Genomic DNA, 22,060 nt, shown 5'->3' with positions numbered 1-22,060 from the left:
TACTAACAGATACTTGGGTAATTATAGACACTAAATGATTACTTATGTGTACTTAGATACTTAGGGATGCTATGTGATTATCTGTGGATGCTCAGATACTTACAGATACCCTTCACCTGGAGGTAGAGAGTAGGGAAGCCTGACACCACAATATGAGGAGCCACTTTCAATTGAATCTACTTTAGGAATGACAGTAAGGAATTTCTGAAAATATAATGTAAACCTGAAGAAATTTAGGATTTGGAGTCACAGAAGGTATTTCCTAGTTGTCTTCGTTGTGTGACCACTCATTGGCCCAAAGCTGTGTCTGGAATGCCTGCACACGTCTGAGTGTTGTGCACGGCTCCTCTCTGCATGTGCAGACACACTTTATACACAGACCGAGATTTGCATCTTCTGTGAACAAGGATGAGTGTGGCTGTGCATGCGCCCACCGGGCGTATGTGTGTATGCATAGCTGGTTTGCAGTTAAATATGTGTGTAACCAGAGATGCCTTCCTCTTGATGGAACTTCCCTGAGGATGCTAGACCTGGATTTCCTGAGGTGGATTTCGTGAAACAAAAAGTCAACATCCTGATGTTAATCCATTTTCTCTATAATCCCTGAGCGGACAAATGTATAAGGGTTGTGTTAATGTTAGTTTTACTCCTGTCTCACAGGCAGCAGTGATACTGTACTCTTTCAGATTCGATAACTAGTCTTTGAATTCTTACGTCTGTGGCCGCCAGCAGGATGGGGCATTTCTCAGTTGCTGGCTTACCCACGGTCTGTCCTCATGGGCGAACTGCCCTCGGCTCCACTGCCCCTGGCCTCTCTGGTTAAGGTGGCTCCTCCTCTCCTGTGTGCTGGGTCTAGGGGCATATGAGGCAGGCTGCATGGAGTGGGGGCTGTCCTGGGAAGCTGACCTCAGTCCAGCATGATACTTTGCACAGCTGTGGGTTAGGAGGAGGTTTCCCTGTTTCTATCAGGACCCCCTGTGCCCACCAGTGGAGGGCAAGCTGCATGTCACCTAGCTGGCAGCTGGAGGAGCGGAGCTGACTGAAGCTTTATTGGGGCCCCTGCATTTTTCATTTAGCCCAAATTCAGCGCCAGGGATCAACGCTCCATGGATGCTTGAAGGAATGAAGGAATGCTTGAATGAATGAAGAAATGTGTGCGCACCGGCCAGCTGGTGTGTACTGTGGTGTCTCAGCCCTAAAAACCTGCTCTTCTTGAATATGGTGCGCTTCTTGGTGGGCCAGGTTTATCCTAGTGGGAGAGCCAGCACCCAGAACCTTCAGAGGACTGGGAGTTGGGAGGGGCAGGGCTCGAGTGCTACTCCTTTTTGTAGCAGGAAGAGAGGCTGTGTGGTGCTGGAGGACTTCGTCATCACTGGCCTCCTGTGTGCCTAGGGAGCTTGCTTCCCAGGAAGGTGTTGATGCATGCAGCTGAGCATGTGTCTCTGGGCAGAGTCAGGCAAATTGCACCTTCATGCCTCAGTGTTTCTGCCAAGTTTTTTTTTTTTTTTTTTTTTTTTTGAGACGTAGTCTTGCTCTGTTGCCCAGGCTGGAGTGCAATGGTGCGATCTTGGTTCACTGCAACCTCCGTCTCCCGGGTTCAAGCGATTCTCCTGCCTCAGTCTCCCGAGTAGCTGGGACTACAGGCACGTGCCACCACGCCCAGCTAATTTTTTTTTTTTTTTTTTTTTTGAGATGGAGTCTGGCTCTGTCTCCCAGGCCGGAGTGCAGTGGCATGATGTCGGCTCACTGCCAGCTCCATCTCCCCGGTTCACGCCATTCGCCAGCCTCAGCCTCCCGAGTAGCTGGGACTACAGGTGCCCGCCACCACACCCAGCTAATTTTTTGTATTTTTAGTAGAGACAGGGTTTCACCGTGTTAGCCAGGATGGTCTCGATCTCTTGACCTCATGGTCTGCCTACCTGAGCCTCCCGAAGTGCTGGGATTACAGGTGTGAGCCATCGTGCCTGGCCTCTGCCAAGTTTTAAAAAATCTTAAAAAGAGTGCCTGGCCATGGAATCTGGCTAGGCTGCAGGAGGGTCAGGCATTCAGGGTCTTTGGTCTTAGCTTCTCTTTGCTCCTGGGACTCCACACCCTTTAGCTCTGAGAAGTGGGAGGCTGAGCTGCAGAGACCATGCAGACCATTGGGCCACTGGGCTTGGAGGGAGACTGTGCAGGTAGCCCCCCACCCAGTTTCTGTCAGGAAAGGAGAGCATGGTGGGCTGATCTGGTTGAGAGTGCAGAGCCCTGGAATCAGGCAGGCTGTGGGGCAGGAAGCGGGGTGGGGGGTGGCATTGGGGGTGGGCAGTGGGACACTGGTCCACAGCATGGCTATGGCTTGGCTGCTCGGCTTGAGTTTCGGAGTACAGGTGTGGTTGAGTGTTTTACTGCCAGGGAGGAGCCTGGTGCAGTCCTGAGATGAGGGAGGCTCATCCCCGTGAGGCTGGAACCTACCCTTAGGCCTGTGTGGCACTGCAGTCACCTTTCTGCTGAGCACCTTTTCACGTGCCCCTTGTATTTGTGGGTTCTTCCAGCCTCCCTTTTGAGAACAGTGCTGGGAAGTATCTCAAACTTTTTAAAAGAACTCTTTAAAGGGGATTTTTTTTTTTTATTGTACTTTAGGGTTTTAGGGTACATGTGCACAATGTGCAGGTTTGTTACATATGTATCCATGTGCCATGTTGATTTCCTGCACCCATTAACTCGTCATTTAGCATTAGGTGTATCTCCTAATGCTTAAAGGGGATTTTTAAAGAACTCTCCCCTCTTCCTCTCAGATCTTCCTTTAATTTCCAAATCCCTCCTCCTCCCCAGGAAAGTGTCTTGGCCTGACACCTCTACTCCCCTGGGCACCCTGGGGTCACCCTGATGGGCAGGGGTCCTCAGGTCAACGTGGGACATTGGGGGCACCTCTGCCAGCTCAGCTGGCCATCAGTGGGCTTTACAGGCTGGCTGAGTGCATTTTGTTCTGGCTGAATGGTCCCCAGCTGGGGTGGAGGCTGGCAGGCCTGCCCCTGTAGCTCCTCAGGCCCCTTGGGGGGAAGCCTGCCATCTGCCTGGTGACACCCCAGGGGTGGGGCTTGAGAAGTCCAGATGCCTCTAAGGGGAGACAGGAAAAGCCCGACTCATGCCAGGCACACAGCACACTGTGGACGGGTTATTTTGACAAGTGAGCATCAGGCTTAGCATTTAATCGCGATTCACTCCCAGCCAGTGAAGAGGGCCGTGCTGCAGGAACCCTGCCACTGCGCTCATCACCAGGACCTTGGCTCCCATCCTACCAAAGGATGGCAGTCCAGAGGGACATTGGGTGTTTGTCGGGCAGTCAGTCCACGGGGCCCCGGGGGGCTGGATGTACCCTTCCATAAGTGGCAGTTCTGAGAAAACCAAGCTGCCAAACCCCGTCAGAAGTGGGTTGTGTCCATGATAGTCCTGGCCTCTGAGCCACCGTTGTCCCATGACCTGCTAATAGCAGGCATGGTGCAGACATTCTGTCACCCCCCCACCCTCCCAAGAGGTTGTTCGTGGGTATCAGGGCGGGGGTTCACCCTAGCAGGCCCCGCTGAGGAGGGGCGTCCACGGGGCCCGGGGCTGGGATGAGGCTGTACTTTGACCATTTTTCCTCAGTCCCCATCCCAGGCTGCTGGCCCAGGGCAGGCAGGGCAGGGCTCACATGGAGGCCCTTGTTTCTTTAAAATTTTCATTTTAGTCACCTCCAGCTCATACAGGAATGCATTTCCCTAAGAAGCCCATCACCGCATCCTGTAAGCCCCTCCCCGTAAGCCCCTCCCTTCCTGTTGGCCTCCACACGGTTATGGGCTTCCCACCGAGCCCCACCTTTTGACGTGGCTGGTATGTCCGTGTGCGCCCTTGGAAGCAGCGTTGTTTTGTACTGTGCGTGCCACTCAGACATGATGTCATTTATTGCACTGTTGCTCAGCAGCCTGTTTCTTGTGTCCAGCACAGGTCTCAGCCAGCTAGCCCCATGTCCATCTCCATGGGTGTGGCTTTCATGGTATCCCAGGGACCCTCTGCAGGGAGGTGGGGAAGTACCAGGTGGCCTATTGCATGCACCTGCAGGGGCTCTCTGGGGTGGGTTCCGAGGAAGGCCTGCTGGACCTTGGGCTGCTGCTGTGTTTGTTTTTACCGTCATCGTCTTCATCTTCAAGGGGCAATGATAGGCAGGAATTAGGTGGCACTGGCCTGGCTAGAGAGTGGCTGTGCCCACTGGGAGGTTGCCCCGCCATCCCTTTCTCATTTCCCACAGGCCAGCTCCTATTGCTCCAGCAAGCCCAAGAAGTGGGACCCCATTGGGATCCAGGCAGGGGGCTCCTGACAAATTCCAAATGACAGTGGCAGAGGTGGCGCGAGGAGATGGAGTGCATGGAGGTTGGAAACAGTGATTTTAGAAAACAAGCCAAAGAGCATGCCACACTCACTGCCTGAATGCCAGTGTTTCAAAACCAGGAACAAATGCCGGTGAAGCAGCTCATGGGGGACTGGCCTCTCAGCCGAGATATTCGGTGGTTACCTGTGAGTTTCACCTTTCCTGGACTTCACTAAACCATAACGTGCCACCACGAGGGCTGATGTGGTCCAGCGCCTCATTTCACATGTGAGCTGCTTGCAGCAAGGGGGATTCGGAGCACGAAAGGGATTTAGAGGCGCTGGTGGGGCCAGGTGTGTACATGATGCCCAGCCACGCTCCCAGTTCCGTTGATCTGAAACTCGTCTGACTGGGTGTCCTGCGGTTTTGTTTGCTGAGTCTGGCCACCCAGGTGCAGACCAGCCCTTTGTCTTTATCAATGAAGACATTGAGGCCAAGAAAGGTAGGACGTCCACGGCCCTCATGCTGCCCAGGAACAGCCCTGGGGATTCCCCTGGCCCCCAGCTCCATGCAGCCTGTGTGGCCAGGTGAGAGGAGGTCCCTGCTGTGCTTGTGGGGGTGGTGTGTGGCATGTGTGTGATGTTTGTGTCTGTGTGGTCTGTATGTGTGTAGTATGTGTGTGATATGTGTGTAATGTGTGTGAATGTGTGTGGTGTGTGCAGTTTGTGTAGTGTGTGTCTGTAGCATATGTACGTGTGTGTGGTGTGTGGTGTGTGGGGGGTGTGTGGATGTGTGTCTGTGTGTGTGTGTGTGTGTGTCACCCTGACAGTCTGCTGGAGGCTCTGGTCCTAAGTGGTAGGCACCTCACATTTCTTCCGAGGGGAAGAGGCAGCTCCTGGAGGGCAGGGCACTTGGTGTCCAGAGCTGCATCTTTGTGATCTCCCAGTCCGATGCCTGTTCTTACCTGTGGGGACCCGCATTACCTTAGCCACACTGTTCTGAAGGGGAAAGGCCCAACATGGGGTGGTATTGCAGTGTGGGACAGCTTTGCAAGCTCTTGTAGCTTGGGACAGCTTTGCAATTCAGATCTGCTCAGCCACTTCAGGTGTGACCAGAGTGAGCCCTTCACTTCTCTCAGCCTCTTCCTGCTCACCTGTAAAATGCAGATGACACAGCCATCTTGCAGGTTGTGGGATGGTGGCCCTGGCATGTGGGAGGGCTGGGTAAATGGTGACACAAGCTCCATGCTGTGGCAGGAAGCAGCTGGCACTGGGGGAGGGGAGCTTGGCCCAAGCAACCACACCCAGACCCTGCCCCAAGGGGACTGCTGCTCTGCTGTGCTATGGGGAGGCCAGCCTCCCATTCAAAGTCTAACCAGGCCTGATCCTGCTTAGCTTCCGAGACTGGACCAGATCTGGTGTGTTCAGTGTGGGGTTGCCGTAGATGATCTGAGCCTCCTTAATGCAGGTGTTTGTCTACCACATTCAAGGAACAATTAACTTTGTTTGTATTTCTGGATTTATAAATGTTAAGAGTGACTTCAGAGAATGACAGAATTCTCCTGCAATAACTGAATAGCCTTCCGATGTGCTATTGTGGTGTAAGGGTTTCCTTCTGCAGTTTTTATTAATTAGCACAAATGACTTTGTCCCGTGAGTACTTACATCCCCTAGGAGAAAAAAAGGCAAATTATCCTTACTTCCCCTGGCTATTTGTGTTCAAGAGTGTACAGAGCTTTGCATTCTCATCTTCGGAAACTGTGCAGACTGGCTGGGGCCCACTCAGGTTTGGCTGTCTGCACATAAAACAGCCAGGGACCCCAGCCTAGGGTGGGAGCCTCTTGAGGGCCCCCAGTGGCAGTTGTGTCAGAAAAGGACATTGTAAGTAGCATAACTTTGTAAAATAGTTAAGGTTGGTTCAGGCTTGAGAGGGAAGGAATATCAGACACTACAGTAGTGCTAAGTTTGCAAATAGGCTGTGGCAGGTGGAAAACACACCTAAGAGGGCCTAGTCTTTTTTTCCCTTCAGTGTCTTTATTTGATAAATAAAAGAGGAGGAATTAGCCAGTGGTGGACTTAAGCAAACGTTTTGGGTTGGCATTTTGGGAGGACTCTGTGTGGTGGGCAGGATGGTTGGCACCCCCAGCCTGGCCCACTGCTGCGAGGGTGTCTCCATGGTCCCGGGGAAGACCAGGGGACAGCTCAGTGTGCAGGGAGGGCCTCAGCAAGGTCTTGGAAAGGTGTGTGCAGAGCCCCTATGAATCTCGTGGATTGCTTGTTGGTGCTGAGGGCTGTGCTCAGGCACCCCTGTCCCTGGAGGAATCAGTGGCTCATTAGTTTCCTGGAGCTCTAGGGGCAGAGCAGCCAGGGTCCCTGATGAGGGTGACAAGCAATGGGAGGAGGCTTGTGGCTTGTGGAAACGGAAGGGAGCCCTGTGAGCGTGCAGGTTTTCTCATGGGGAGCTCACACCCAAGGATGGGAGTGCGGGGTGGTAGGGTAGGGTAGGGGTGGCCAGCCTTTTGTCAATTCCACACCATCACATGGCCATCTGTCCTCCTCGCTGGAGCTCTTTTTCACCTGTCCTTCTTCTTCCATCCCGGTGGCTCCTAACTGGGCTTTCTCGTCCTCTACCTGCTTCTCTGTGTCACAGCCTGGGTTATTTCTTCAGATGTCTCCTCCAGTTCACCAGTTCTCTGAAGGTGGTGGAACTATCGAACAAAAGTATGTAAATTGTTCGTTGAATTTTACATTTTAAGGTCATTTTGCATTCCTAGAGATTCTTTTTTTTTTATTTTTTATTTTTTTTTTGAGATGGAGTCTTGGTCTGTCACCCAGGCTGGAGTGCAATGGCACGATCTCGGCTCACTGCAACCTCTGCCTCGTGGGTTCAAGTGATTCTCCTGTCTCAGCCTCCTGAGTAGCTGGGATTACAGGCACATCCCGCCACGCCTGGCTAATTTTTTGTATTTTAGTAGAGACGGCGTTTTACCGCATTGCCTAGGCTGGTCTCGAACTCCTGAGCTCCGGCAATCCACCCACCTTGGCCTCCCAAAGTGCTGGGATTACAGGCGTGAGCCACCACACCTGGCCTCCTAGAGGTTCTTGTTTATCGACTTTGATCATTTTTTTCTAGTGTGTGTGAATGTGCAGTTCTCTGTTTTGAATGTTTTTTTCCCAGCAAGCTCATGGTTATGCCTGGGTCCTAGCTGGGTGGACGTCTCTGCCACCTGGGACCCCAGGTGCATGGGAAATGCCAGAAGCATCTTTTTAGATTCTTTGGACTCACTCTTGGGGGCAGATTGCCAGGAGTAAGGTTATTTGGTCAAAGGATTGTAGTTGAGTTTTATGGCTCATTTGTTGTGATGTTGCCCCTCAAAGGGTCACTTAGGTGTGGTCTAGCCTCAGGGCAGACTGGTGAGGCCAGCATGAAGAATGGAACCTTCTAGCTGTCCCAGAGCCCGAGGCTGGGAGCTCTACCCAGGGGTCTCAGGATACAGCAGGGCAGAGGTGAATGCTGTGAAGCAAGGGAACCGCTGAGTTGCTTGGACTGGGAGGGGAGGTGCGGAGATGGGGGCCGAGAAATGGAGTGGATGCCCAGGTCTGCCCTTTCCTCTCAGGGCCCCGGGGCTTCAGAGGTGGCTGGGCTGGATGATCATGTTCATGCCTTGAATCCTGTGGATTCCGTGTTGGGGCCGAGGGCTGGGCTCTGCCTCAGTAGGCTATGTGGACAGGAGGAACAAAGGCCAACCTAGACACTTGCTTTCTGTGATCCCGGTCTGAGAAAAGCCCCCAGGGTCAGAGGCACTCGCACGGCCCAGGAGAGGCCAGTGGCTGCACGCTGCCCTCCCGGCCCCGACTCAGCTGTGGGTGTCTACAGCAGGAAAGGCTGGCATTCCCGGCGACAGACTGTAGGGCATTGACAAGCCGTGGACACGGTCTGTGTTGTTGTGGTTATTTTTGAGAAGCTCACGGGCTTCCCAAAGTGATGCTGGCTCTGGACTCCCATAGGGCACACTGCTGGGGTCACTGTTCCCCTCCCGGCCAGCCCTCGCCTCGGGACCTACAGCTGCTGATCTCTGCCTCTAGCCTCTCCCTGCTTAAGTCCAGTTGTGGAACATTTACCCACAATGCAGACCTCATGGGGCCTGGGACACCTCTATCATCTGCAGATTCAAGGGGGATCTGACCTCAACCTGCTGTCAGGACCTGCTGGGTGCTACCCTACATCACTGCCAGAGCCACCTCAAGGTGCACATTCACCTTTTTTGCCTGGTAGGGCCCCTCATCTGCACACCTACCTGCCTGGGGAAGCCTCATTCATCTGTCAGGACCAGCCCCAGCATCGCCTTCTCCCAGAGGCATTCCTTTCCCCCATGGCATCCCCATAGAGTTCTATGTGCCCTGATACAGTGTATTCTCCTTAAATGCTCACCTTCAGTCTGAGGCCTTGGGGCTGGCTCTGCTTGGCCACCTCCAGTTCCCCCAGCCTGAAGCCTGGTTCTGGCCCCAGCAGCCTATTGCTGGAGTCAGGAGAGGGCATTGTGTGCCCACTGGCCTCTCCTGGACTGTCAAAGTGAGCATCACTGCTGAGTTGGGCAAAGTCCCAGCTTCTAACTCTGGAAACAGATGGGGGAGTGCAGGGAGGCACAGAGGGGATTCTGAGATGGGGATGCCCCTCTGAGATGGGAAAGACAGCTTGATGTGTGGTAGGGAAGAGGCCTGTGGGGCTGAGGTCTGGGCAAGGGTGGCATAGTGCAGGGGCCGGGGCCTGAGCGAGTGAGTTGGCTCTCCACTCCTGAGTGCCGAGGAGCCCTGGAGGAGGAATGGGCTCTACCAGGGGCAGGAGGCCTTGCTGTTAAATTTAGCGAGACTTTTTTTTCTTTTGAAACGGAGAGTGAGAAGTCTTTATATTCGTAGAGGATTCTAAGATTCCATAGCAGCATGGTTCATGATCTCCTGAATTCAAGAAAACAGAATTTCTTTATTTTCTTTTTTTTTTTTTTTAAGATGGAGTCTCATTCTGTCACCCAGGCTGGAGTGCAGTGGCGTGATCTTGGCTCACTGCAAGCTCCGCCTCCTGGGTTCAAACCATTCTCCTGCTTCAGCCTCCCAAATAGCTGGGACTACAGGCACCTACCACCACGCCCGGCTAATTTTTTGTATTTTTGGTAGAGATGGGGTTTCACTGTGTTAGCCAGGATGGTCTCGATCTCCTGACCTCATGATCGGCCTGCCTCGGCCTCCCAAAGTTATGGAATTACAGGCGTGAGCCACTGTGCCTGGCCCAGAATTTCTTATATTCTAGTGCTCATCCATTTGCATGCTCATTCTTATTTTAAGTAATACCTGAGATAGAATCCTTGAATTCTGAGCCTTTCTTTAGCATTTCCTTCATGAGATTTTCCCATCTGGGTAGTTCTCCCCCTTATGTCTTAGCATTCCCACCCATGACCACTGATGATCCCACATTTCCCCAGGATCTTTCCTTTAGGAAGCATGTAGACATGCACACAGAACTTTTTCTACATGATTTATTTTTAATAGACAAGTTTTTTAGAACAATTTTAGATTTACAGTAAGACAGAGTGAAAAGATCGAGAGTTCCCACATAACTCCTCCCCCATATCCCCATTCATAACATCTTGCATTAATGTAGTATATTTATTATGATTGATTAGCCAGTATTGATACATACTCATTAATAAAGTCTGTAGTTTACACTAGGATTTACTCTTTGCGTTGTGCGTTTTTATTTTATACACTTTTTTGAAACAGGGTCTTGCTCTGTTGCCCTGGCTGGAGTGCAGTGGTGTGATTAGAGCTCACTGTAACCTCTAATGGCTGGACTCAAGCAGTCCTCCCACCTCAGTCTCCCAGAGTGTTGGGATTACAGGTGTGAGCCACTGTGACTGGCCTTCTATGGGTTTTGACTGTAAAGTCAAACCATTGCAATGTAATATACATCATTAAAATGTATCCACCATTACAATGTAATACAGAAGTTTCATCTAAAGTCCTCTGTGCTCTGCCTATCCATCCCTCCCAGTACCCCCAAACCTCTGATAACCACTGATCTTTTTACTCTCTCCATAGCTTTGCCTTTTGCAGAATGTCATGTAGTAGAAATCACATAGTATGTAGGCTTTTCAGATGGGCTTCTTTCACTTAGTAATATACATTTAACACTCTCTTCATGTTTTTTTCATGACCTGATAGTTCTTTTTTAGCACTGAGTAATATTTCATTGTCTGGATGTACCACAGTTTATCCATTCACCTACTGAAGGGCATCTTGGTTCCTTCCAAATTTTGGCAATTATGAATAAAGCTGCTATAAACATCCATGTGCAAGTTTTTCTGTGTAGACATGTTTTCAGCTCCTTTGGGTAGATACCAAGGAGTATGATGATTGCTGGATCATTTGGTAAGAGTATGTTTAGTTTTGAGTTTTTGGTTTTTTTTTTTTGCAACAGGGTCTGGCTCTGTCGCCCAGGCTGGAGTGCAGTGGCATGATCTCAGCTCACTGCAACCTCCACCTCCTGGGCTAAAGCCAACCTCCCACCTCAGCCTCCTAAGTAAGTAGCTGGGACTCTGCCACCATGCTCAGCTAAATTTTGTATTTTTTGTAGAGATGGGGTTTTGCCATGTTGCCCAGGCTGGTCTTGAACTCCTGAGCTCAAGCAGTCCACCCTCCTCAGCTTCCCAAAGTGCTAGGATTACAGGCTGGGTGCCACCGTGCCCAGCCTGTTTAGTTTTATAAGAAACCACCAAACCATCTTCCATAGTGGCTGTACAATTTTGCATCCCCACCAGCAATGAATGAGAGTTCCTGTTGCTCTACATCCTTGTCAGCATTTGGTGTTGGCTGTGTTCTGGATTTTGGCCTTATGTAATAGGAGCTCATTGTTGTTTTAATTTGCATTTTCCTGATGAAATATAATGTGGAACATCTTTTCATGTACTTATTTGCTATCTGTGTATCTTCTTTAGTGAAGTGTTTGTTTAGTTATTTGGCCCAATTTGTAATTGGGTTGTTTTCTTATTGTTGAGTTCTTTGCATACTTTGGATAACAGTCCTTTAACAGAACATATTTTGAAAATATTTTCTCCCAGTCTGTGGCTTGTCTTTTTTACTTTCTTAACAGTGCCTTTTGCACAGCAGAAGTTTTTGATTTTAATGAAAATTTAACAATTTTTTATTAAAGAAAAATTTAACAATTTTAAAAATTTAAAAATTTTTCTTTTATTAAAGAAAAATTTAACAATTTTTTCTTTCATGGATCGTGTGTTTGGTGTTGCATCTGAAAGTTTATTACCAAACCGAAGGCCATCTAGATTTTCTCCTGTTATCTTCTAGGTGATTCATGATTTTGCATTTTACATTTAGGTCTATGATTTAAAGTTGTTTTTTTGTGAAATTCTTTTGATTCTTTCTTAGTGTCTCAATCTCTCAGCTTACATCACCTATCTATTCTTGCAGGCTTTATTAGAGACTTTAGCATATTAATAATAAATTTGTGATCTGATCATTGCAACATCAGTGCCATCTCTGGGTCTAGTTCTCATGTTTGCTTTGTCTTTTCAGACTGTGTGGGTTTTTTTTTTTTTTTTTGCTTTTATGATACTTTATAATGTTGTGTAGTAAAAAAAAAATTGGAAAACAAATACTGTTCCCTTATACACTACCATCCAGAGGAGGTCACCTGGAGTATCTGTATATACTTGCTTCCCTGCTTCCTATTTGGAGAAATGTGACTTCTGTGCCTCTTTTGTTTTGGTCTGTACATTTCCCTAGGATGGTCTTAGAGAATACTTCTCCCTGTGCATTGGGCCTCCTGCAGCAGTGCCAGGCAGTGATTGTTGAAGGATTGAAAGTGCTATGGCAAACTCAGTCTCCACTCCTGGCTTTCGTGTCCTTGTTTCACAGATCAGAAGATTGGGCAGGGTGGGCTTCTGTTCAGTCTTCTTTCGGATACTGTGATAGCCTCAAGTTCTTGCCTGCTTCTGGCAACTTTCTCTGGAAGTTCTGTACATATCATCCCTTTTTTTGATTTGCATTCTACACAGATTTATTTTTGAGAGTCAGAAGAGTATTCTTGGCTGGGTGCGGTGGCTCACGCCTGTAATCCCAGCACTTTGGGAGGCTGAGGTGGGTGGATCACCTGAGGTCAGGAGTTTGCGACCAGCCTGACTGACATGGTGAAACCCCATCTCTACTAAAAATACAAAACTAGACAGGCGTGGTGGTGTGTGCCTGTAATCCCAGCTACTCAGGAGCCTGAGGCAGAAGAATCGCTTGAACCCAGGAGGTGGAGGTTGCAGTGAGCCAAGATCATGCCATTGCACTCCAGCCTGGACAACAAGAGCAAAACTCTGTCTCAAAAAAAAAAAAAAAAAAAAGAGTATTCTTTTTAAAGTCAGTTTTAAAATTTTAAATTAAAATAGCTCTGATTTGAATCAAAGCAGTTTGTTTGGATTAAAAATATTCCTTTTACTTTGTAATACAGGATCTTGCCCTGTCACCCAGGATGGAGTGCAGTGGTGTGGTCATAGCTCACTGTAGCTTCGAACTCCTGGGCTCAAGCGACCCTCCCACCTCAGCCTCCAGAGTAGTTAAGACAAGTGTATGCTACTATGCCTGGCTCTTTTATTTTTATTTTTTGTAGAGGTGGGGTCTTGCAATGTTGCCCAGGCTGGTCCTGAACTCCTGGACTCAAGCCATCTTCCAACCTCAGCTTCCCAAAGTGCTGGGATTATAGGCATGAGCCACTGTGCCTCACCAGAATTAAAAATATTCTTTAAAGTCCTTAATGGATAGCAATATATATACATAGGAAAATATTCAATAGTCAAAAATTTGTCTCCAGTAAGAAGCCTGCCCTCTCTCCCTGCTAAGCACAGCCACCAAAGTGTGACCTCTCCAGAGATGGCCACTGCAGTCAAGGGCCTGTGTGTCTTTCCTGAACATTCTGATTACAGAGGGGCATATTTATGGATTTCCTTCAATCTTCCACACACAAAAAAGGTGTGTCTCTATACTCTTCTGCAATTTGTGCTCTTTGCTGAACAATATACATCCTGGAAATTGTTCCATATCAGCAAATACAGGATTTGTACTTCTTGGCACTTCAGAATATTCCTCTCAGTCTCCCAAGAATGGACATTTAGCTTGGCTCTAATCTTGCTGCTGCAGTGAATACACATGATCCACATATCTATGGGGAGAGGAAGTGTAACAGGTGTCTGTGTCTAAAATACCAACAGCTCCTACCCAAGAAGTTTTTACTATTGTGTGTTTTTGCCAAGAATATGGGAGAATGCTTGTTGGTCTGTGGCAGCAGGAACATATGAGGCACACCCTAAAGGTCACCCACCTTGACCTTTGCCAGCCTGATAGGTGAGAAATCTTATTACAGTTGCAGGTTCCATTTCTTACTACAAGTGACATTGCACAGCTTCTCATATGGTAAAAAGCAGTTTGTGTGGCCTTTTATATAAACTGTTTACTTGAAGTCACAATTTAAATCACTAGTCAGGCAGATACGTTTTCATTTTGTGATTTGGAAAATGAATTTTCGTATTGTGTACTACGTCCTTCACATGCATTTCAGAAGTAGATGGAGGTTTCCCTTAGGTACATATGACTCATTTGCAAGCAAGCATTTATTTTGAGTCTTGATGTTTTTCAGAATAATAGGAAGCTGTGGTATTGTCCTGAATTGTTTTGATTTTTGCATCCACAAGGTTGGCTGCAGCAGACTCTTGCAGGGCCCCGGGAGGGGTGTCCCCCACCCACAAGTGTCTCTGTGGGGTTGTGAGAAGGGCCAGTTCTCCTCTGAGGCCCATGCCATAGCCAGCCCTGACATGCTCTTGTTTGCTCACAGATGGGGGCCTTCTCTCTAATTGCACTCTTCACGTGGAGCGATGGTGCTGATGGGAACTCCAGGGCTTCCCCACTTCCTCTATAAGCGAGCACAGCTGGTGCCAGGCCGCTAGGCTTCCTGGTCACAGAGCTTTAGCTGTCTGGAGCTATTGAGATGTGCCTGGCAAAGCACTTTGTCTGAGAGCTGAGTAGCCAGGGCTTGTCCAGGGTAAGTGACTTACCTCCACAGTTCAGATGGCTCTGCTCTGTATGTGATTCCCATCGGTCGTGTTTGGGGTTTTCTTTGAGCAAATATATTCTAGAAATATAGTTAGAAGTGAATTCCCCGAGAAGCGGGTCAAAGGCAGCACCTCGGCACAGACTCTGTGGCTGCGTGCAAAGATGTCTGCAGGAAGGCAGCTCTGGGACTTGAGCCACGCATTTGGGCTGCTCCTCTAGATGGGATTCTGTGGTCCCTGTAACAGAAGTTATAGCCCCGATGGGTCATGGGGAACCCTAGGTAATTAGTGACGGGGCACTTAGGGTTGGCCAAGGGCCCTAAAACAGGCTCTGCTGCAGTGGTGCCCAGGCCTGGCTTGTCTTTAGGAACAGGTTCTGACTCAGTAGGTCCCGGTGGGGATTGGGGTTCTGATTTTCTTTTCTTTTCTTTTCTTTTTTTTTTTTTTTTTTTTTTGAGACAGGGTCTCACCCTGTCTCCCAGACTGGAATGCAGTAGAGCAATCATAGCTCACTGCAGCCTCAAACTCCTGGGCTCAAGCAAGGAACTCCTCGATCCTCCTGCCTCAGCCTCCTGAGTAGCTGGGATTTACAGGCATGTGCTACCATGGCTGGCAAATTTTTGTGTTTTTTGTAGAGAGGGTCTTATTGTGTTGCCAAGACTGGTTTCAAACTCCTAAGCTCAAGTATCAAGGATACCACCTCAGCATTCCAGAGCACTGAGATTACAGGCATGAGCCACCACACCTGGCCCACATTGTCAGACCAGAAGTCTCTATGGGTTGTCAGCTCCTGGGCTGGCCCCTCTCCTCATGGCTGCTGGGTGGACCTGGTGCTGCTGCCTCTACACATCCCTTTCTTGCTGTTTAATCCTCACAAGTGCCTGTGGAGTAGGTGGTGCATTGTCCCTTCTTTGGATGAAGGAAGGCACTGAGTTACCTGCCCCGAGGCTGCTGACGGGAGAGACACAAGGTGTCAGGACCTGCCCTCTACCTCAGACCATGGCCACCTCCCTCTAGAGTGAGTGACTTTGGCTTACAGGGTGGTCACTCACTTGTTTTGTGGATTGTGACAAATTGAGAAGTTAAAGCAGCACAGGCTCTTTAAGCAGCACAGGGTGGACCTCACTTCCTCACCCAGCAGCAGGGCGTTTTCCAGATTCCTGGAGCAGTGTCTCCGGGGCAGACATGGAGGGTAGTGAGGCTCCCCTCCTGCCTACTGGCCCAGCTTCCTTTCCCTCTTGACTTCTACAACCCAGTGACTTCTGTTTCCCCTGTGGCTTCTGTTCCCAGCTAGCTTCTGTTCCCTCTGGCTGCCCCTCCTGCTGAAGAGAAGCACAGAGAAGTGCAAATGAAGGCATCATGGCTTGGGAGGAAGAAACTTTGGGTGAAGCGGGGGCATGGCCCAGCTGGATAGAGGCTGCCCAGCCCCTCCATCCTTTCTTTAAAGACTGGAAGGGGCTGAGCTGGAGTCTATTCAGCTCACAGTCCTGGAGGAGTGGACATAGCATACTTGGGAAGAGAAAAGAAATGTCAACATTCTTTCCATGGAGATTCTGTTTTTTCTGTCCATGGAGTTTTGCACTTTCTCAGCTACTCCCTGCCAGAGATGAAAGCTAGGGTCATGGTCCATCAGTCCAGCAGAAAAAAGTGATGATGGTGGTGGTGAGGATGATGATGGTAATGATAGTGATGGTGATGGTAATGATGATGGTGGTGATGGTGATAGTAATGATGATGGTGATGATGGTGACAGTGATGGTGATGGTAATGATGATGGTGGTGATGGTGATAGTAATGATGATGGTGATGATGGCGACAGTGATGGTGATGGTAATGATGATGGTGGTGATGGTGATAGTAATGATGGTGATGATGGTGACAGTGATGGTGATAGTAATGATGATGGTGGTGATGGTGATAGTAATGATGATGGTGATGATGGCGACAGTGATGGTGATGGTAGTGATGGTGATGGTGATGATGGTGGTGATGATGGTGGTGATGATGGCAATGGTGATGATGATGGTGATGTGATGATAGTGATGATGGTAATGGTGATGATGGTGTTGGTGATTATAGTAATGATGGTGATAGTGATGATGGCGATGATGGTGACAGTGATGGTGGTGATGGTAGTGATGGTGATGGTAATAAAGATGGTGATGATGGTGATAGTAATGGTGATGGTGATGATGGCGATGGTGATGATGATGGTGATAGTGATGGTGATGGTGATAGTAATGGTGATGGTGATGATGATGTGTGATAGTGATAGTGATGGTGATGATAGCGATGATGGTGATGGTGATGATGGTGATAGTAATGATGGTGACAGTGATGGTGATGATGATGGTGATGGTGATGATAACTATGACAAGCAGTAAACTATCTTTACAGGCACCAGCTATGTGCCAGGCACTGTGGTAGGCATGGTACATACAATCCCTCCAGTATTTCTGTCATTGACCTTCTACTAGATATGATGATCCACTCTCTGCAGAGAAGGAGTCTGAGACTCACTGACGTTGAGTACCTCTTGTGGTCCCACAGTTGTTGGTGGCAATCATTGCCCAGGGTTTCTGCGTGCACTGGGTGTCACAGGCTGCAGGTGATGCCTCATGTGCTGTGCTGGGAGCCCTGCTCTTGTCATCCTGTTAGCCCCTTGACACTTGACCTCTTCCCTCCTCCCCACAGGTTCCTTGTGAGACACCTGGGGGACTCCAAACAGCAGGAATCCACCTGCCCACTGGTTTGGAGACAGGAGTCCTCAGCCTCCTTCCAGGGTGGATGGTTCAGGAGGCCTTCTCTGCAGGGGACCAGGACACAGGAAAGCCAGGAAGAGATGAGTTGGGAAGGGAGGTGTCGGGGGCCATTTTGGTTTTAAAAATAAAGCAGGACTTTTGTTGCTTGTTATAAAAGGAATACATGCTCATTTTCTGTGATTTAGGAAACCACAGGAAAGTATAAGGGAAGAAAGAACATGGCCATTGCCTAGCACCAGGGAAAAGGGCTGTAGTTTTTAGTGTCTGCCTAGACTCTAAACTTCTAAACTAAAAAACTTGTACAACCCATTGTTTAATGGCTGTGTAATACTCCCATCACAGGAGCACATCATGCCGTGGTTACCTGACCCTTACTGGCTGGAGATGTGTGTTGTTCCTAATTTTTGCTATTTTAAATAACCATGGGAGAAACCACATTAACATGAATCTTTGTGTACATATGTACATTTTGCCTTAAAATAGATTTGTCGATGTGGAATTCTGGCCTGAAGGGTGCAAATCTTTTTAAAGCTTTTGATACATACAGCTGCGGTTTAGGAAGCTCCTTCCCAAGTTAGTCCCCTGACTAGAAGGGTAAGAGTGCCTGCCCTGCAGCCCCACCTGCATTGTGGATTTGTATTATTAAAAGATAAGCCTCGCCAGAGGGACATTTCTAGCTTGAATGTGTGCCTGACACCAACTGAGCTCCGACAGTGTGCCTTGAACCCTGTGCCAGATGCTGCAGAGGGCCGCAAAGTAAGGTGAAGGCTCTGCCTGTCTGCCTCACCTCTGGGAGTGAAAGAGGCCACTTCCTTTTTTTATTTGACGTTTCTCCTATAATTTTTTTTTTTTTTTTTTTTTTTCTGAAACAGAGTTTTGCCCTGTTGCCCATGCTAGAGCTGGAGTGCAATGGCTCAATCTCGGCTCACCGCAACCTCCGCCTCCTGGGTTCAAGTGATTCTCCTGCCGCGGCATCCCAAGTAGCTGGAAGGTCACAAGCTGAGACACAGACCCTTGGGCCTGTGAGTGGGTGGAAACACTGATCTCGTTGGAGCCCATTTCTTAGGGACCAGGTGACTTGATCCTCACTGGCCGAGGAGGACTTGCTCAGAGGGCCTGATTCGGCGTCCTGGGCTGGCGTCCTGGGCTGGCGTCCTGGGCTGGCACTTTGCTCCGCTGACCTTGCCGGTATGAGGCTGAGCATTCCAGGTATCCTCAGGGTGGAGTGTGGAGGCCAAGAAGGCGGTTCGGGGGTTGGTGGATGCAGGCCTTCACCAGGCTGGTGCTCAGATGTCCCCCAGTGGCCTGTGCTCCACACCTGCTGGTGGCTCCTGGTGGCCTGTGTGCCATGCCTGCTGGTGGCTTCTGGTAGCCCATGCTCCATACCTGCTGGTGGCACCCCGTGGCCCATGCTTTATGCCTGCTGCCCAGTCCTGGTGGGCCTGTTGCGGCCCCTGAAGTTTGCACTTCAGCCAACAAGCTTCTCTTGTCGCAGGAGGAAACTCAGGAGGTGCCGCTCTTAGCCAGGGTTAAAAACGGAAAAGGGCTGGCCAACTTTGCCTTTTTGTTGATGTTCTGTTTAATACTAAGGTCCTGGGGTGACATTTGTGCCCCTAGTGGCCTCTGAGGTCTGTGCGCGGCCAGGCACTGCCTCTCTCAGCTCCTGGGTTTTCTCCTGGTCTGGTCTGCCCTGAGTTTTTGGAGAAGCAGAAGCCCTGCTTAGCACAGCCTTAGAAGGCGTCCCTGGGCTTCAGCTCAGCCAAATGCCCTGCTCTCCCTCAGATTCTGCAGTCCTGGCCCACCTGACCACAAGCAGCCTGTGGCCTGCTCTTTCTGCAGATGTGGGTAGGCTCCCGGGACAGACCTGCAGGGCCCAGCCTGGGAGTGTGTGAGGCTGGGTGGCCAGCGGCCTGCGGAGGGCTCCAGCTCCTGTTCTCAGGAGGGAGAGGCCCACCTTCTGTCTTCTGAAAGGTCTGAGTCTGAGGCCCTGGTTCTGTGAGGACCGTCCTCACCCACTTGCCCACATCTGGGTCCTCACGGAGCCTCTGTCTGTGTCCTGGGATGCATCCCCAGGCTGGGGCAGGGGCAGCAGGTGAGGCACGAGGGCCTGTCTGCAGGACGTAGGTGGACGAGTGGGCCTGGCTGGGGGGTCCTTTGGGAGCTCAGCTCCTGTGAGCCAGCACTGTCCCCATGGGTGACAACCTTTGAAGTCAGCAAGATCTGGCTGCTTGCCTCTCAGGTGGCCCACGATGGGCTTCCTGCAGAGGGCAGAGTGGACACAGGCCACAAGCACGTGGATATCTGGGAATTGCCCACTCTGCATTAGTGAGGGGGTGAGGTTGGTTTTGTGTTAATGAGAAGTGTGTGCTTGTTTTTGTCTCTGAAATAATGAAGTCATCTGCTGACATGGCCTTGGGATGCTGTAATTGTTTTGGTGTTACCTAGTCTCCTTCAGATTCTCAGTATCTTATGCTCCTGGCTTTAGGGCGAGGAAAATATTTTCTATTTTTCTGTAGTTATTATTCTCCTCTTATTTTTCATTTTGCCAATTTTCTGAATAATTTCTTAGGGGGCATTTAGAAACCCCTAATTCTGGTACAATAAAATAAATGCCCAGTGTCAGCAAACAGTCTCTCCTGTGTGGACAGGATAGCCCCCGATGGAGCTCACTGTGCTGAAGCTTGCACAGTCGAAGCCCTGGATCCTCGTTAGGTGCTGTCTCCTTGGCATATAGCCACAGCTAGTGGCAGAGCCAGGCTGAAAGCCCTGAGACTTAGTTTCACCTGCCAAGTGGCCACTGTCGGGGTTGGTGGCACAGGCGGTAGGGGTTGGAGCAGCATTGCAGATGTAGGGTCGGTGCTAGCAGGGGATCTGGCTGGATCCCTGTGGAGGGTCTACTTCCTTCAGTCTTGGAGGGGGAGAGGGGCAGCCCAGTGGTCACCCCCACCAACCCTGGTGGGTGGGCCCTGGATGCAACCCCTGCCTCTGGCCCAGACACCTAGGTGGTGAGGGAGTGCTGAGGCCTTTGGTTCTCTGAGCTGCTTTTGGGCAGCAGAAGGACCCTCCCACTGTGACCACCTCTCTTTTCTCTCAGTCTCTTGGGGTCTCCTGCACAAAGCAGTATGACCAAGGCAGCCGTCCTGGCCAAGGTGAAGCCTGTCACCTGTGCCACCCAGTTCATCCTCCCAGCGGGTGGCCCAGGGGTGGGTGGTGCTGGAAGGAGGAAGCCCACAAGGGGCCCCTCCTTGTGCAAGTGGATTGGCTGTGCCAGGGCAGAGCGTCCTAAAGTGGACACTGGCCCAGAGCCTGGAGCCACACAGGTGGGCACTTTATGGAGGGCGGGGCCAGGTGTGAGGACCGGATCCCCACCTGACCTTTGTGCCTCTGAGTCCTGTTGCTGGCCGTGCACGTTCTTGTGACCCCCGAGCCTTGGCCTTCCCACCTGTAAAGTAGGCTTGTGCTGTCTGCCCCCAGGATCCAGGATCCCGTGCCAATCTCCAGAGCTGAGGAGCCTGATTCTTGGTGGGGAGGTGTATTTTAAGGACATGTTGATTTCCATCCTTGTTGACCAACTGCAGCTCTAACTCCCATGTGGCCTTTGGACAGGGCAGTTCCCTCTGCACCCTTAGAGCCGAGGTCTGGAGAGCCCTTCAGCTCCTGTGGTGCGCCGACCCCTGGACTATTAAAAGGATGTTGTTCATTGGGGATGTGCCCAACCACCTGGGGCATTTGGGAGCCTTTCCATGCACCAAGGTGGTCCAAGCTGTGGGTGCAGCTCCTAGCCATGGCTTGTCCTTCCTTTGCTGAGTCACTGGCTCACCATGGCTGTTGTCACCTTGTCCCTGCTCTATCACAGGGAGGGGTGAGGCCTGGGTTACCAGAGGGATGGAGTTTGAGGAGACTAGGACATCCTTACACCCACAGGCACTGCTGGGGCCTCATGTGGGCTTCAGTTTGGGCTTGGGGTCCAGTCAGGGCCCAGCCAGCCTGTCCATACACCGAGCCTGAGGTCACCCTGAGGTTTGTTTCTTAGCTCGGTTGGCAGAATAACAGCCCCCGCTGTCACCCATGTCCTAATCCTGCAACTTTAAGTTGCGTGGCAAGAGGGGAGGAAGGGAAGCTGTGGATGAAGTTGGGGCTGTTCAGCCAGCTGTGGATGGGAGAGTGTCCTGGATGACCCAGCGGCTGCAGTGTCATCACAGTGGCCCTTAGGAGGGGAGGAGGATGGGAGGAGGGTTGAGTCAGGGCAACGTCTGTGAGAGCTCGGCTGGCCATCACTGGCTTTGAACGTGGAAGGGGCCAGGAGCCAGGGAGTGCAGATGGCCTCTAGGAACTGGAGGAGGTGGGAACAGATTCTCCCTAGAGCTTCCAGAGGGAGCTGCCCTTGCCCACGCCTTGATTTTAGCCCAGTGAGACCCATTTGGACTTCTGACCTCCAGCCTGGAGAGTGAATCCTTCAGGGGGCTTCTGTCCAAAGGCCCTGTGAGGATCCTGGTGTCTCTAGCCCCTCACCCCAAGTCTTGTCCCCAGAACAGGCATGTTTCAGGGAGTGCTGGCCCTGCTAACTGAGCCCCAAGTCTGTCTGTCTATTCTACTCTGAGTTTGGTGATCTGACCTCTGACCTTCTGCCTGAGGGTCAGCACCAACCCATAAAGGCCTGACAGGCAGGTGTGTGTGATGGGCCATGTGTGTGCAAGGGCCCTGCTGGGATGGTGGCAGAATCAGGTCAGGTTGGTGTAGGCTGTCCTGTGCCTTCGTCTGCTCCAGATGCTGCAGTGAGGGCACAGCCTGGAGCAGCCAGGGGCCAGGTGAGGGTGTGGACATGGGGCATGGGTGTGACTGTGTATGTGGGCATGGACATGGAGTGTGGTTGTG

The 22,060-nt window shown here is 50.6% G+C and overlaps 1 protein-coding gene and 1 long non-coding RNA gene across 2 annotated transcripts in view; both read left to right on the top strand.

Annotated features, from left to right (window-relative positions):
- The window catches only part of PHF2 (PHD finger protein 2), a 97,475-nt gene that overhangs the window by 19,006 nt on the left and 56,409 nt on the right, over positions 1–22,060 (top strand). The window lies entirely within an intron of this gene.
- On the top strand, positions 4,801–17,345 carry LOC115832168. Its single transcript, XR_004027612.1, has 2 exons — positions 4,801–4,911; positions 17,118–17,345. It is a non-coding gene; the product is annotated as an uncharacterized LOC115832168 (long non-coding RNA).

Source organism: Nomascus leucogenys, chromosome 1a, assembly GCF_006542625.1.
Source record: "Nomascus leucogenys isolate Asia chromosome 1a, Asia_NLE_v1, whole genome shotgun sequence".
Taxonomy (NCBI): Eukaryota; Metazoa; Chordata; class Mammalia; order Primates; family Hylobatidae; genus Nomascus; species Nomascus leucogenys.
This window is presented reverse-complemented; position numbering and strand designations above follow the sequence as displayed.